This window comes from Mustela nivalis (genome assembly GCF_964662115.1).
Source record: "Mustela nivalis genome assembly, contig: HAP1_SCAFFOLD_688, whole genome shotgun sequence".
Lineage (NCBI taxonomy): Eukaryota > Metazoa > Chordata > Mammalia > Carnivora > Mustelidae > Mustela > Mustela nivalis.
The window spans coordinates 321149-337685 of NW_028135975.1; the positions used below are offsets into that span (position 1 = coordinate 321149).

At 42.4% G+C, this 16537-nt stretch overlaps 1 protein-coding gene across 1 annotated transcript in view; it reads left to right on the forward strand.

Annotated features, from left to right (window-relative positions):
• Positions 1–919: 919 nt before the first annotated feature.
• Positions 920–16537, forward strand: part of LOC309857393 (mitochondrial ornithine transporter 1-like) — a 58539-nt gene continuing 42921 nt past the window's right edge. The window contains exons 1-2 of the transcript XR_014307680.1: positions 920–934; positions 1032–1103. The gene's annotated coding sequence lies outside the window, so the exon portion shown is untranslated. The remainder of the gene's footprint in view (positions 935–1031; positions 1104–16537) is intronic.

A 16537-nucleotide genomic window follows, 5' to 3' on the forward strand; every position in this document is an offset into this window, starting at 1 on the left:
AGAAGGTGCACAGCGTTCATCACATTCTCAGAATGGCCCCTGGCCACAAGGTTAAAAAAGAAAAATTCCCCTGGAACATAGAAATTAGTATTTCTTTTCAGTCTCTGTTCTAGATGTAGCGTCAAAACAGGAGACGGGTATGTTTCTTCGCCCGCCCTCCACCCCAAAATTGTTTCAGAGAGAAAAATGAGCAAGAGAAAGGCGTGGCTTCGACCTGCCCTTGAGGAAGGCCACGAAGGCTGAACGAGGGGGGTCAGACCTCGGCGTGCATGAGCAGAATCCCCGGCAGAAGGCCGGCTGGTAGGTCACGCGCGAACCTCTGGACTGCACTTGCATGGTGGCCGCCCAAGGCTGACGTCAATTTTCCCTACCGTTTCAAGAGGGACTCAAGATTGGTGGCGAGGGTTCTGTAAACGGAAATACAGAAAAGCGTAGGAGTCATAAACACGTTGGGAAAATGTGCTTCATGGATTAGTAAGGACTGAAATTTACCTTAGCTCAACTTTCTTCCTTTCTTCTTCTTTTTTAAATTCTTAAATAAATTTTTGTAAGATTGATTGATTGATTTTAGAAAGACTGCAAGAGAGTACGGAGCAGGGAAAGGGGCAGAAGGAGATGATGTCTAAGCTGATTCCTGCTGAGTGCAAAGCCAGAGGTGGGCCTCCATCCCAGGACCTTTGAGATCGGGACCTGCATCGAAACCAAAAGTCCAACGCTCAAAAGACTGAGCCACTCAGGCGGCGCAGACTCTCAACTACTGCTTTCCGAAAGAGGTCTTTAATGATTACCCTAGTTAAAATAGCCTCCTGTACCACCCAGTCCCAGTCTCTGGCAGGGATCCCTGTTGTCTACCAATCCCCATATGCCTCTTCCTCTGGAGTTTTCCCTCTTTGTGGCTACAGAAGAAACATTTCCCAGTCTTCCTTGCAGACAGGTACCTCTACATTTTATCAACAGAATGTGAATAGAAGTGATGTACCCATAAAAAAATGGGCACAAATTCCCCTAAAACTTTTCCTCTTTCCTCCTAGTTGGAATACAGACAAGATTATAGGAGCTGAAGCAGCTAGGAGATGGAGAGATGAAGGCTTTCAGAGATAAAGGTGAGAGCCACCCTACCTCTGTCCCTTGCTGCCTCCTCCAGACTCTCACAGAGGAAGGGGGGAGGGGAACCCTTCCTTCTTGTTTAAATATATTTCTTAGTTTCTCTGTGACAGGTAGTCTAGATTGTATCTTAACTAAGGTACCCTCTATGCCAAAACCTTGTTTCATCTTCTACAGAGTACCACCAATGGAAATTTATCTCAAATTTATGTGCTTTTGTTATCTCACTCTGACAGAATGTGTGTTCCGGGAGGGAATGGACTTTGTCCTATTCACTGCTGCAGTTCTAGTTCCTAGAACCGTGCCTGTCATATGATAGATGCTCAAAAGTATTTGGGGGAATACATTAATTATTTCCAAGTACAAAATAGGTGCAGAGAGTTTAGGAAATTTGCCCAACTTCTTGCTGCTAATCAATGGCAGAGCTAGATTCAAACTCAAAACCACTTAACTCTGATATTCTTGTTCATCTTGGAATACCGAGATTCTAGCAAGAACCTAGGAGATTTTGGTGCAGGTGGTCTTCAGACAGAATTTTGAGATAAACTACAATCACAGTGTGGCTTACTTAGCTATTTATAACTCTCCATTCACTTAGGATACACATAAATACAAAGTGGTATAATTGGTGTACTATTAAAAGTGATGATCAGACTATTACTTCTGATGAACGTCAAAGTCCTAATGCTCAGCAAACAGAGCCAGACATAAGAGGCCATACACTGTATGATTCTGCTTCCATAACAGTGTGAAGAAGACACAGCTAAAGGGAAGAAATCAGATCAAAAGTTACCAGGAAGTGGGGATGGAAGGAGGGGATTGGGTACAACAGAACATGAGGGAACTTTTTATACTTATTGAAATACTCAGGGCGTCTGGTTGGCTCAGTGGGCTAAGCCTCTGCCTTGGACTCAGGTCATGGTCTCAAGGTCCTGGGATTATGCCCCACATCGGGCTCTTTGCTTAGTGGGGAGCCTGCTTCCCCCTCTCTCTCTGCCTGCCTCTCTGCCTGCTTGTGATTTCTGTCTTTTAAATAAATAAATAAAATCTTAAAAAAAAAACTTACTGAAAAAAAAACTATATCTTGATTCTGGTGGGGGTCATGGCCTTTCACACTTACCAAAACTCAAGACTTGTACACCTAAAATGTGTGATTTTTACTGTATGTAAATGATATATCTCAGCAAAACTGATTTGAACAGAAAAGTTAATTAAAATAGTTAGAAATATGCAATTATAAAATTGGTCACAAATTAAACCACAGGAGAAATTTAATATATCCTAAGAAAAAGAAAAGAAAAAACCTGTCCTTTGAAAAAATGCAATTTGTGCAATGGTTGAAAGCAATCATTTATAAAAGCAATAAAAATGTAGCCTAAAAGTAGAAAATGTTTTTCCTCCTTCTTCTATTCTGCCATGGACTCACTAATCATTTTCTTCTCAGTGCCCCCTGAAATGCACTTTCTAGAACAATGTGCCTTTGGCAAGAGGCAGCCAATCAACTGAAATAGGTCCGGATATCCATCAGGGACTTTGTCCTAAATGTCTCATGAAATTCTACACTAATTAACTCGACAAGCTTTCCATGAGTGGAAAAGGCAAAAATTATTCTATATTCCAGTTATCGATTGCTTTGTAACACACCACCCCAATACTTAATGGCTTAAAACAACAATTTATTCTCTCTCACAGTTCTGTGGTTCACTGGGTCGGGTTGGGCAGTTCCCCCTTGGGGTTAGTCATGTGGCTACAGTCAGTTTGCAGCTAGTCTGGATTGGATGTCTCGGATGTTAATCTCATTCACATATTTAATGGCACAGCTGGGATGGCTGGAAGACACGGGGCCTGGCGGAGTAATATTCTCTCTCTCTCTTGCTTCCTCTCTCTCCACGTGGCCTCTGAAGGGTAGCAAAATATGCCACCTTAAAATATATCACTTGGGTCATAAAAATCATTTTGACCTGTGGACATTTAAGATGCAAATACAAGTGGAGCTCTCCGCCCTCCCCCTATTTGCCTAAACGCAGGACATAAACTTTTGAAGGTGTTCCCCCTCCCTTCTCTACCAGGAAAGACAAGTTAAGCACTGGCTACCAGTCTAGAAATGTCAGCCCAGAAATGGCACTAAAGGAATCCACGTAAATAACTTTACTAACTATCCCTTAGTTTACATTAGACCCCCCACCATATATTTGCCTTTTTATGATTTGCTGCCCTAGAAACTGAAAAACCTTTGCCCTGCTCTTGTCACTTCCCTGAAAATTCACCACTGTTTTCTTAAGATGCTATAAAAGCCCCAATTCTAACCACCTCTTTGAATCACTCATCTCTGAGTGCTCTCAGACACAGAGATATGTCTGTGCGGCATATGCATTAATGAACTTCTATTTGTTTTTCTCTTGTTAAACTGTCTTCTGTTAGTCTAATTTGAACCTAAGATGGGTAGAAGGAAAAGAGATCTTTCTCCTCCCCTGAACCTCCCTACCTGGCTAGCTTGGACTTCCTTACAACGTAATATCTTAGAGCATTTGAGTTTTTTACATAGAGACCAACTTAGCATATAGCCTTACCTACAGTGAGCATTCCATGAGGCCCAGAGTAACACTGCACAGCTTTTTAGAACCAGCACTGGAAATCACATAGTATCACTGCCGTGGTATTCCACTGGTAAAAATAAGCCATGAGGCCAGCCCAGATTCTAAGGAAAGGAACTGTACCTCCCCAGGACCCTAGGAGGAGTGGTTCGTAGGGCCCACCTTTGGAGATTTGCTCCCATCTCTCAGCAAACTTTTAACTACGTCCATTCACTGTACCAGCCACTCTGCTGTCTTGTTTTGTCTTTTTTTCTTTTTTAAATATCCAACTATTTTGATAATTGTTTAAGAACTCATTTCAGTTTATATAAAATATTACAAAGAAGTATCACATACATTATTTAATTTGGTCATTGTGATACTAATAGAGGAAGCCAGGACAAGGATTTTTATTATTTTTTAAAGATTTTATTTATTTATTTGAGAGAGAGAGCATGCAGAGGGAGAGGGAGAAGCAAACTCTCTGCTGAGTGGGGAGCCCAGTGCAGGGCTCCATCCCAGGATCAGGACCTGAGCCCAGGGTAGACGCCCCACTAGCTGAGCCACCCAGGTGACCCAGAGCAAGGATTTTTATCCTCGTTGTACCAACAAGAAAATGAGCCTCAGAGAAGTTCACAGAGTCACCCAAAGTCACGTGACTAGTAAGTGCCAGCCCACAGCCTGCTGATTCCCAACCAGGGCTTTTCACTGGCTCTCATGCTGGCTCAATGGCATGTTTGTGTTTCACTGGCATCATTCCAGCCTGAATGTCAAAGTTCACTTGACAGCGTCCAAGTGCTGGTGTCGGCAAAACCATGCCTCTGAGGTTAGTGTGGTAAGACAAATTAAGAAAAAGCAAACAAAGCTTTAGGGAACTGCCCACTGGAGAGATTTTAGTGAGCCTGTGTTTCAGATGAAGATTATAGATATTGATTGTACTATTTTTTTAAAAAAAGGGCTTCTTCAAACTGATTTGATTTTGTTTATAAAATATGAGATAACCCTTTTGAATAAAGTAGCAATAAATTGGGGGGTCCCTGGGTGGTTCTGTTAGGTAAGTGTCTGCCTTCAGCTCAGGTCATGATCTCAACATCCTGCGATCACCACTCCACACCACCCTGCATCTCCCTTTGCCCCTCCCCTCCTATTTGTGCTGTCTCTCCCTCTCTCTCTCTCTTTTCTTCTCTCAGTCTCTCAAATAAATAAATAAAATCTTTAAAAAGAAAAGTAGCAATAAATTTGCCATCATGCAATAACGTTAGAGATGATGCCAAGGTAACTTTTTTTTTTTTTTTTTGACAGAGAGAAAGACAGCACGAGGGGGAACACAGCAGGGGGAGTGGGAGAGGGAGAAGCAGGTCTCCCACAGAACAGGGAGCCCGATGCAGGGCTCGATTCCAGGATCCTGGGGTCAAGACCTGAGCTGAAGGCAGACGCTTAATGACTGAGCCACCCAGGTGCCCCTGATGCCAAGGTGTCCTAAAATTATACATAGACAAGTCATGAATGTTCAAAGGATCACTGAAGAAAATATTAAGGTCTCAAATATTTTTATTTATTTATTATTTATTTAGAGAGCAGCAGGAGGGGCAGAAGGAGAAGGAGAAGAATCCCCACTGAACCGGAAGCCAGACACGGGGCTTGAACCCAGGACCCTGAGATCATGATCTGAGCCAAAATCAACAGTCAGACACTTAATGGACTGAATCACCCAGGTGCCCCAGGTTTCAAATATTTATACTGATGGTTCAAATATGTTTCAAATATTTATACTAATTGTTTAGCATTACTTCACAATGCCAAGCAGATGTCGAAGTCAATAAAAAAGGGAGGATTTGCTGATGTATGTTAGAGAGTTAACTTCATGGAGCTCCTTACATCCTTAACACCTGGAGACAAACTGACATTGGGTCCAATACTATAAGCAGACAAAACTCTTTGAAGTTTGCCATGTGATATAGACCACCCACAAAGTTCACATAATTAAAGAAAAATAAACTCTAACATGTGTTTTTATACTATTTATATTTTAATCAAAAGCAAAGAAATGAAATCGAAATCGAAAAAGAAATCGAAAACAAGAAATGAAAAATTAAACAATCACACTAAAACTTCATAGCTCAGGGGGCACCTGGCTGGCTCAGTTGGTAGAGCACACAACTCCTGATCTCAGGGTTGCAAGTTCAAGCCCATGTTAGGTGTTGAGATTACTTAAAAATAAAATCTTAGACAACAGCAACAACATGGGGGCACCTGGGTGGCTCAGTCATTAGGTGTCTGCCTTCAGCTCAGGTTGTGATCCCAGGGTCCTGGGAACGAGCCCCGCTTCAGGCTCCCTGCTCAGCAGGAAGCCTGCGTCTCCCTCTCCCACTCTCCCTGCTTGTGTTCCCTCTCTTGGTGTGTGTCTCTCTGTCTAATAAATAAGTAAAATCTTTAAAAACAACAATAACAACACCTCTACAGAAGGTGCAATAGACACAGTAGAATGTGGTTGTTCTGGGATGTATATAGTGAAGGACCAGGCTCTGCCCAAGAAACTTTGGTCAAGTTTTCTTACCCTCTTTGGGTCTCAGATGCCTTATCTGTGGAAAGGGAATAGTAATGGTACCTACCTTCAAGGTGGCTATGAGGATTAAGTGGGTTAAGACGTGTACAACTGCTTAGAACAGTGCCTAGCACACAATAAGCACTATAGAAGTGTTTGCTACTTTAACATTGAAAGACGAATGGTAATATCCTTTGAAAGTTTAAAAATTACAGAAGTTGTAAGGAAGACAACTTTGTTTTGTAATGAAACTTGTATGTTTAAGTAATCGTAGACATACAGAAAAGTTGCAAAAGTTGTACAAATATTTCCCGGACTACCCAAATGTTATCATTTTATCACATTTGTTTTTATAACTTTCATTTTCTTGCCTGTTATTTTCCCCAGAACACTTGAAAATAAGTTGCAGAGGGGCGCCTGGGTGGCTCAATGGTTAAGCCTCTGCCGTGGGTGCAGGTCAGGATCCCAGGGTCCTGGGTTCAAGCCAAGCATCGGGCTCCCTGCTCAGCAGAAGTCTGATTCTCCCTCTCCTGCTCGTGTTCCCTCTCTTGCTGTATCTCTCTCTCTGCCAATAAATAAAAATAAAAATAAAAATAAAATAAAATCTTTAAAAAAGTAAAAAAGAAAAAAGTTCGCAGAGATAATTCACTTTACCTCTAAATCATGTGAGGTTTATTTCCTCAAAAAGGGACATTATCAGGGCACCTGGGTGGCTCAGTGGGTTAAAGCCTCCACCTTTGGCTCAGGTCATGATCCCAGGGTCCTGGGATGGAGCCCTGCATCGGGCTTTCTGTTTATCGGGGAGCCTGCTTCCTGCTCTCTCTGTCTCTGCCTGCCTCTCTGCCTAGTTGTGATCTCTGTCTCTCAAATAAATAAATAGAATCTTTAAAAAAGAAGGGGGGGATATTATCTTACATAAGTACAGTGCAATTATAAAATTAGGAAATTAACATCAATACAATACTATAATTCAATCTGCAGACCTTATTCAAATTCCACCAACTGTCACAATGATGTCCTTTATAGCAAGAGCAAAAGAAATTCTTTTCCTCATCCACGACCTGATCAGAGATCACAGGTTGCATTTAATTCCATGCCTCTTCATCTCCTTTGAGTGGAGTTCCTCAGTGCATCATTGTCCTTCATGACCTTGACTTCTTTTTTAATTAAAGTATAGTTGACACACAATGTTACATTAGTTTCAGGTGTTTGATCTTGAGGTTTTTGAAGAGTTCAGGTGAGTTATTTTGTAGCACATCCTTATTTTTTTTCCTGTTTCCTGTTTCCTAGATTAGTTTTTTTTAAATTAGGAGAAATACAGAACTGAAGTTATATTTTTCACTGTGTTCCATGTCAAGAGGTATTTGTGTTTGTCAGCCCCATTACTAGAGGTGTTAAAAATGAACAGCTAGATAAGCAAAATAGGTCAATCAGAGAAAGGCAATTATTATATAATCTCACTGATATGTGGAAGTTAAGAACTAAGGCAGAGGATCATAGGGGAAGAGAAGAAAAAATGAAACAAGATGAAACCAGAGAGACTCCATAAGTCCCAAACTATAAGAGACTCTTACAAACCATAAGAGACTCTTAATCATAGGAAACAAACAGGATTGCTGGGGGTGGGGGGAAGGGATGGGGTAACTGGGAGAGGGTATGTGATGTAACGAATACTAGGTATTATATAAGACTGATGAATCACAGACCTGTACCCCTGAAATAAATAAAACATTATGTTAATTAATTGAATTTAAATTTGAAAAAAAAAAAGATATGAACAGTTAGGTTAAGATATACATAGGGCAAGGTCTAGAAGGGTCCTAGGCACAAGAACTTCTGTCACTTTGACTTGGGGTGGACCTATCCTCCTGGCGCAGAGATGTGTTTGCCAAACTTGAAGCTTCTGCAGAAAAGCATTTTGGTTGAGGATGTTAAACTATCTAGAAGGCTAAGAAGCACCCTCCTTTAAAGGCTGTCTTCTGATTTCAAACATAGCACTCCTAGAGAACACCAAAGCCAATTTTTTCAGCAATTACTACTTCTGGACCTAAACCTTCATCATTCAACTCTTACTAGATATTTCAGGAAGAGTGTATTGTTATTGTTGTTAAGAATTTTTTTAAGGATTTATTTATTTATTTGAGAGAGAGAGAGAGCACACATAGAGGAGCAGAGGGAGAGGGAGAGAGGCAGACACACCATTGAGCGTGGAGCCCAACACAGGACTCAATCCCAGGACCCTGAGATCATGACCTGAGCCAAAATCATGAGTCAGAGCCTAACCCACTGAGCCACCCAGACACCCCTGTTGTAAGAATTTTAATATAGTTCTGGGGTGTCTGGGTTGCTTAGTGGGTTAAGACTCTGCCTTTGGCCCAGGTCATGATCTCAGGGTCCTGGGATGGAGCCCCCATAGGTCTCTCTGCTCAGCAGAGAGCCTGAGCCTGCTTCCCACTCTCTCTCTGCCTGCCTCTCTGCCTGCTTGTGATCTCTTTCTCTGTGTCAAATAAATAAGTAAAATCTTTACAAAAAAAAAGAATTTTAATATAGTTCTACATTCAGATGCTGAAGAAAATGAAAGAATTTTAAAAATTAAGGAGAACATTGTTTATAGCCAGCTCATGGTGCTGCAGATCTCTGGAATCTGTGAGTCGAAGGCAGAAATCTAGAAGTAAAAATGTTATTGATGTCACATTCAGTTGTATTATAAAGCAGCATGTACATTTAGTCTTGGATGTTGGGAAGAGTTTTTTAAATATTCTGAATTATAACACATCTTTGTTCAAGGCCAGTCTGAGAGTTTAAGAAAGGTCATATCCTGAACTATAGAAAGGCATTCTTGGTTCTGTGCAATAAGATGGACAGACAGGAAGAACCAGGGTTGAGAATTAGACCTTCCTCAGGTGTCACAGCAGTGCAGTAAGGAAAGGATTGGCCCAGCTACGAGAATGAAAGATTTGAAGACTTTGCTGACAGCTGTCTAGAAGATAATATGATAATTGTGTTTATTATCATAACACACATGCACATACCATATATATATATAAACTGCTCTGATTCCAAAGCATTCTATGAATTAATGATCGTTTGAAATTTTTTCGCTAGTGAGTTAGAAGTGGGATTCTATAACTAGTGGCTTGCTGAGCTGAAAGATGATGTTGGGTGTATATTATAATTATATAAAAATATTGAAAATGGGTGAAATTACACAAAGTTACAGAAGGGCAGCAAAGATGATAAAATAGCAGTTTAGCTTAATAGTGAAAGTGAATTCGCTTCCATTTAATGTACTTGCGTAATACTGAATCTACCCACATTCATTTCGTACATTATTTTTTTTTTTTTAAAGACTTTATTTATTATTTATTTGACAGAGAGACACAGTGAGAGAGGGAGCACAGGCAGGGGGAAGGGGAGAGGGAGAAGCAGGCTCCCCGTTGAGCAGGGAGCCCCATGCGGGGCTCGATCCCAGGACGCTGGGATCATGACCTGAGCTGAAGGCAGACGCTTAATGACTGAGCCACCCAGGTGCCCCTCATTTCGTACATTATTTAGCTACTATGCTAATTCTAAGAAACACCTTAGCTAAGTAAATAACACATGTTGGGAAAAGTTAGAAATATTCTGCCGATCTGACATTGCCGCCAATCTGTTCATGCTAGGGCCACAACAGGACAAATAGAGAAGCCCCTTTGCTGTGAGGGCAGGTCAGTGGAACACAAATGTCACTGCCCAGGTGAGTTTTTCTGGTTCTGGGGCTGCTTGCTTATGCATTCATTGAAGTTTTTGCTGCTTGTTTTATTTCATTTTCCATCACACTTGCTCTGTCTATATATACTTCATATGCAATCACATTTAATTTATATTATGCATTACTTTTCAGTCACTAGCATCACCTGTATATGTGATTCATTTTCCAATAAATATGTTGCTTTGTTGTTTACTATATACCAGTATTCACTGATACCAATATATTTACTTTTAGCTATAGAGTTTATATAAATATATGTGTGTGTGTGTGTATACACACACACATATATATACACACATACATATTTACGATTTTATTTATTTATTTGAGAGAGAGTGAGTGAGAGAGAGAGAGCAAGAGCTGGGAAGGGAGGAGCAGTGGGAGAGGGAGAAGCACACTCTCCACTAAGCAGGGAGCCCAATGTGGGGCTCGAGCCTAGGACTCTGTGTGGGATCATAACCTGAGCCAAAGGCAAATGCTTAACCATGTGAGCCACCCAGGCACTCACATATATATATATATATATATATATATATATATATATATATATATGTGTGTGTGTGTGTGTATACACACACATATATACATATATATTTATATATATAAAATATATGTGTATATATATGTGTATAAAATATATGTGTATATATATACACACATATTTACTTATGAGAGAGAGAGAGGGAGAGAGAGATCAGGGGGAGGGGCAGAGAGAGGGAGTGGACCCCACCCCCCTGCCCCGAGCAGGGAGCGGGACACAGGGCTTGATCCCAGGACCCTGATATCATGACCTGAGCTGAAATCAAGGATTGGATGCTCAACCAACCGAACCACCCAGGCACTCCCATAGATTTTATATTTTATCTTCAGGTTTGGTAGACATTACTGAATATCCAGATTTTATGATTTCATGTGTAAATAAAAGGAAGCTATTTTATGTGCAAAATAATTCCTTCCCTAAAATCAACTCGAAATTAACTTTCAATGCTTTTGTGTAAAAGAGTGCATAGAACTTCCTCCAACAAAACTGGGAAGTACCATGTATACCTGCCATACGACAGTTAATTAGTGATAATGGGGCACCTGTGTGGCTCAGTGGGTTAAGTGACTCCTGATTTCAGCTCAGGTCATGATCTCAGGGTGGTGAGCCTACATTGGACTCCATGCTGAGTAGGGAGCCTGCTTAAGATTCTCTCTCTCCCTCTGACCCTCCCTCCCTACGTACACCCACTTCCTCTCTCAAAAAAAAAAAAAAATTGAAATAAACAAATAAGAAAACAGTGATCATCACAACACCAACGGCCACTATGGAGTACTAAACAATCTGTAGATGCTATCTCGCTTACTTCTCCACATGACATCAGGATTATCCAATCCAAGGTCATCGCGTGTCAGGGCAGACAGAGGACACCACGCAAGAAGGAAGTCCACAAACAGTCAATATTTGGAAATCCTACCAGTCAGGCTGCCAGTGGCGTTGGTACACTGAGGTCTGTTCTTTGTGAAATAGGCCTGCAGAATAAGCCCACTTCTCCAGCACTTTTAGTTAGGCATTTCAATTTACACATGACCTCATCAGTAAAAGTATCAAATTATTATGAAAGTTCTTCTCCAGGTAAAGTACTGGCTGAAGGCGCAGAGAGGAGGAAGGAGGCTAGGCTAGCTGAGCTCACTTAGGGCATAGTTTGTCACCAGGTTTCCCGATTTGGGTGGGGAATGGTGTGTGGCAGAATGTCAGAGGTAATATTTTCCTTCCCTTTTCACAGGTGCGCTAAGACCTGTTGTGCTTCCACACCATCCACAGTTGGAAATGTTTATCTTTCTCAGTAGCTATAGATGTATTTCAGGCTAATCCAGGCTATAAATCAAGCCAAACAAGAGTATCAAGCCCAGCCTAAAATAGACATGGATACCTGGTATTAGTATAAATATGTAACATGTGTTATGTGAAAATACAGTTTCGGTCCCCTTGGAATATGACGATGAGTAAGACTCCATCCCTGCTTCCAGGGTCTGGTGATCAGATCGGATTAGGGTCACAGGTTAACAGGTGATGCAACAAGAGATACAAGGCAAAGTGGCCAAAGGGTCATGGTCACGTACTCCTGTGGGGGCATGGGTGGAGGAGTCTCTTGGATCACAGGGTAGCCTTTGCACTAGGTCCTCAGTGCCCCAAACCAAAGGGCAGCGTCAGGTGTGTGGGGGCCAGGGTTGGGGGAGGGTGGGGAGACCTGCAGCAGTGGCCTGTGTGGGAGATGGGGCTGGAAGAGGAAGTGGCTTCACGCCCTTCAGATAAGACTGTCTAGGTGTTTGCTTCTCAGCCTCAGTGTAAAATGACTCATTCTCAGCAGATTGACATGTAAAATGGCTTTGGATTTTAAGTTTCTCAAAGAGCAGGATCACGTCATTCTAATGTGAGCTGCACAGCGTGAGACACAGCAAATGATTTCTGGAGCTGACAGAGATGTTTCCAGACAGAACCGTCCTCAGCCCCAATTCTCAAGTACCTGAAAGGTCCCTGGTTGCCCCACCCCCACCCCTTCCCTTTTCACCCTCACGCTGCCCTTGGGGGCCTGCCTCTGTGCTGCCTGCCCTTCTCAGAGCTTCCCAGCTTTGGGCCTCCCCAGGCCTGGGGCACCCTGGCCAGATCCTCTTTGGAAATTAGGCTTCTCCTCCCCTCAACTGCCTGTCAAACTGCCTCTCTCTCTCTTCTCTGCATCAGGAGGAGGGCTGATTACTTCAACTGACTTACACTAGTGTGCGAAGGCCCAAACTGCTGGCTTATTTAACACTTATTTAACAAGCCATGGCAAGAAAATCTGATTTTTAAAAGAAGAGCTTTTATTTTTTTATTTTTTTTTTTTTTTTAAAGATTTTATTTATTTATTTGACAGAGAGAAATCACAAGTAGATGGAGAGGCAGGCAGAGAGAGAGAGAGGAAAGCAGGAGCTTTTAAATTCCAGTAAGCAAGACTGCAGCTCCACTTGGAATTGTTTTGTTTTCCCTTTCCTGGCCCTTTCAAGTTAGGTCCCCAAGAAACAGCTTCTCTGTGAGAGTTAACACCCCTTTGCCCCTGGCATGTATTTGTAGGGCTCAGGTGCCCTCTGCAGGCAGAGATAATCTCATGGTACATAAAACATTTATACCACGGTGTGGGGAGGGGGGCGGCATGCGGTGCTCCGGTAGTGTGTGTGTGTGTATGTGTGGTATGTAGTACGTGTGTGAGAGTGAGGGGGTTGGTGGATATATGTATGCTGTGTGTGTGTGTGTTATGCAGTGTATTGTGGTATAGTGTGTGTGTGCTGTGTGGTCTGTGTGTGTGTGTGATCTGTGTGTGTGTGTGTATGTGATATGTAGTATGTGTGTGGTATGTGTGTGTGGTATGTAGGATATGCGTGGTATAGTGTGTGGTCTCTGCAGGGCGTAGGTGATCTGTGTGTGGTGTGTGTATGTATAGGTATGCAGTGTATTGTGGTATAGTGTGTGTGCTGTGTAGTCTGCGTGTGTGTGGTCTGTGTGTGGTGTGTAGTATATGTGTGGTATAGTGTGTGTGGTGTGTGTGTGGTATATAGGGTATGTGTGGTATAGTTTGTGGTCTGTGTGGGGTGTGTGTGATCTGTGTGTGGTGTGTGAATGTGGTATGCAGTTTATGTGTGGTGTGATGTGTGTATGTGGTATATAGAGTATGTGTGGTATAGTGTGTGTGTGGTGTGTGGGCTGTATGTGTATGTATATGGTATGTAGGGTATGTGTGGTGGTGTGTGTATATGCTGTGATGGTGTGTGTATGTGGTATGAAGTGTTATGTGTGGTATAGTGTGTGTGTGGTCTGTGTGTGTTGTGTGTGTGTATGTATGCGGTATGGGGGGTATGTGTGATGGCGTGTGTGATATGTGTGTGTATGCATGTGCATCCCTGCTAAAAAGACTACAGATGATTGGAACCTGAGCTGGGTGTTCCCTCATTCCTCTGCCCCTCATTCTAGACCCCTAGTCCAAGCCACCATTGTCCTGGGCTTTGACTATTTCAATGGTCAGCTAAGTGGCCCCTTCCTGTCATTCCCACTCTCCTGCAATTTCTTCCCTACTCAGCCACCAAAGCTCTCATTAATAACGCAATTCAGACCAGCTTTTTCACCTGCATGAAATCCTAAACTGGCTCTCCACTCTACTTCAGAAATTTTCCCCCAGAGGGTAAGCTTTCATTTTATTGTAACATCAGTCTCACAAATAAGCCAACACAGTGAGAAACTCTGAGCAGGTAAAGTGCAGGGCAGGGGCCTGGGAACAGGAGAGAGGAATCCAGTCTGTCTCCTGGGCCCCAGCCTGGAAAGGCCATTCTATCACACAAGACCAAGGGTAGCTGACAAACAAAGCAATTCACTCTGTAGACATTCTGAGGGGAGGAGTAGGAAAAACTTCCCAGGTGGGTTCTGTGCAAGGGGAGGAAATGGACCTAAATGCCCTCCATGCCCGGTGCTTGACTGTGGCTCCCACCTCTGTTCCCCTCACTGCAGGTCCAGTCACTTGGGTCTGCTCTTTGATCTTTACAAACACAACACAGCTTTGCTCTAGGACTTTTAGCTTTGGCATGGCATCTCCTCTTTCCCGGACTATTCTCAAAGACTGTCCCATGGTTGCCTCCCTCACCTCTTTCTAACTTAGCTCATCAGCCATCTTCTCAGCTGCACCAAAACTGGTGAAGCCAACCTTCCCACTCCATCATGTAGCCCAGTTGCGTTGCCCTTGCTCACACTCAACACCCTCTGAAGCAAGGTCCTTTCATCCCTTCAATACACTCAATGAGCACCTCCAGTAGGGGCTAAATCGCATGCCCTTGGGCTATAACAAGGTACAGTTAAGCTCCCTGCCTCTTGGAGCTTACAGATCTTGTCAACCCTTTGTTTACTTATTTAGTGTCAGCCTCCCTCACTAGAATATAAACTGTCTGAGAGCAGGGACCTTGGTCATCCTTGTTCCCTTCTTTATTCTCAGTGTCTAAGACTGCCTAGCACTGAACATCATTCATGGTCAATTTTCATTAAAGAATAAAATGTTTATATTTTTACTAGGGTACATAGATAACATTTTAAATTCCTTTCAACTGTGATAAAGTCAATTTATTCAATTAGTATTTACTATAAAAATAAGACAAACAAAAAAAACCCAAATTGCTAATTATTCCAATGATCTATAATAACAATAGTTAGCACTGATTGATCATTTATCATGAGTCAGTGACTATAATAAGTTATTTATATATGTTACCTCATCTTACCTTCACCAAATTCCATGGCACAGGTAGAATTATTCTTCCCTTTCTAAGATGAGGAATTTGGGGCTTAAAGAAGTTATCCACCATCATAAAGCCATCAAATGGGAGAGCTGGTCTTCAAGGACAGGAAGTCGAGGTCCAGAGTTCGTGCTTTCAACCTCCCCTCCATGATACCTATCCGCCTGTCCACATTCATATCAGAAAGTAAGTCTACTTGTCAACTCCCTACCACTTTCTGAACAAACTCAACACTCTTAGCAGAGTCTGCAGGACCCGTGGAGGCCAGCCCTGTTCCTTGCTAACTTCTTCTCCTATTATCCTCACCTTTGATCCCGCACTGAACCACTGGGGCTTCTAGACCATCAAGCTTCTTTCTCCTTTCTTCTCACGCAGTTGCACAGTTTGTTTCCTCCTTCCAAACTCCTACTCACAATTGCTTCTCATACTTCAAGACTCAGCCATTACCTCCTCCACGTGTGCTTCCTGGCTCCTTGGGCTTGGTCCTGTGCCCTTTCCCTGTTGCTCCCCAGCATCCCAGACATGCCTCTGCAATACTCAGTGAACTCCTTTCCTTGATGCATTCCCTGAGATTTGGGAAACAAGGCTTTGCATTTCATCTCCAAATTTCCAGTGTTTAGCACAAAGCTTGGGAAGGAGATGTTGACTACTGTTTGAATGATGGATATTCATTTGGGGATTGGTTGAATGCCATGTTCTAGTATTTTGCACACAGAGGAGGTGAAGAATCCTATTATAAAGAGAAGGTTAGAATGTAGCACATGGAAGTCCTCATTGGAGAGATCACCGAGGCATTGGGGATAGTGGGGATGGGGATAGTACACAGGGCATCAGTTGGTAGAACCATATCTTTCCCTCATTCTTATCCCCAGAAGACTTATTCTAACCACCCAGCTGGAAAAATAGGTGCTGGGCTTTACCCCTCAAGCCATCTGACTCCAGACCTGCAATCCTCTCTAGGCTGTATTGCCTCAAATATACTGGACCTTCCAAAGCATGGATATATCCCTTTATTCATAGACCCTTTCAGTGATTGTATCTGTGTTTCTCCAAAATACTCAATTTTCTAAAAGCACTTTTTAAATGTTAAGAAATAGCTAAGTGTCTTGTGATGGGTGCACAGAAAGATCAAGTCATTTACCCAAGTTCTCGCACTACTCTAATAGAGCAATTTGCTTCTAGACCCTGTTCTCTTAACCAATAGACTATTTTGTCTTCAGAACAACTCAGTCTCTCAATTACTCATTCTACAAATATTTACTGAGGACCACA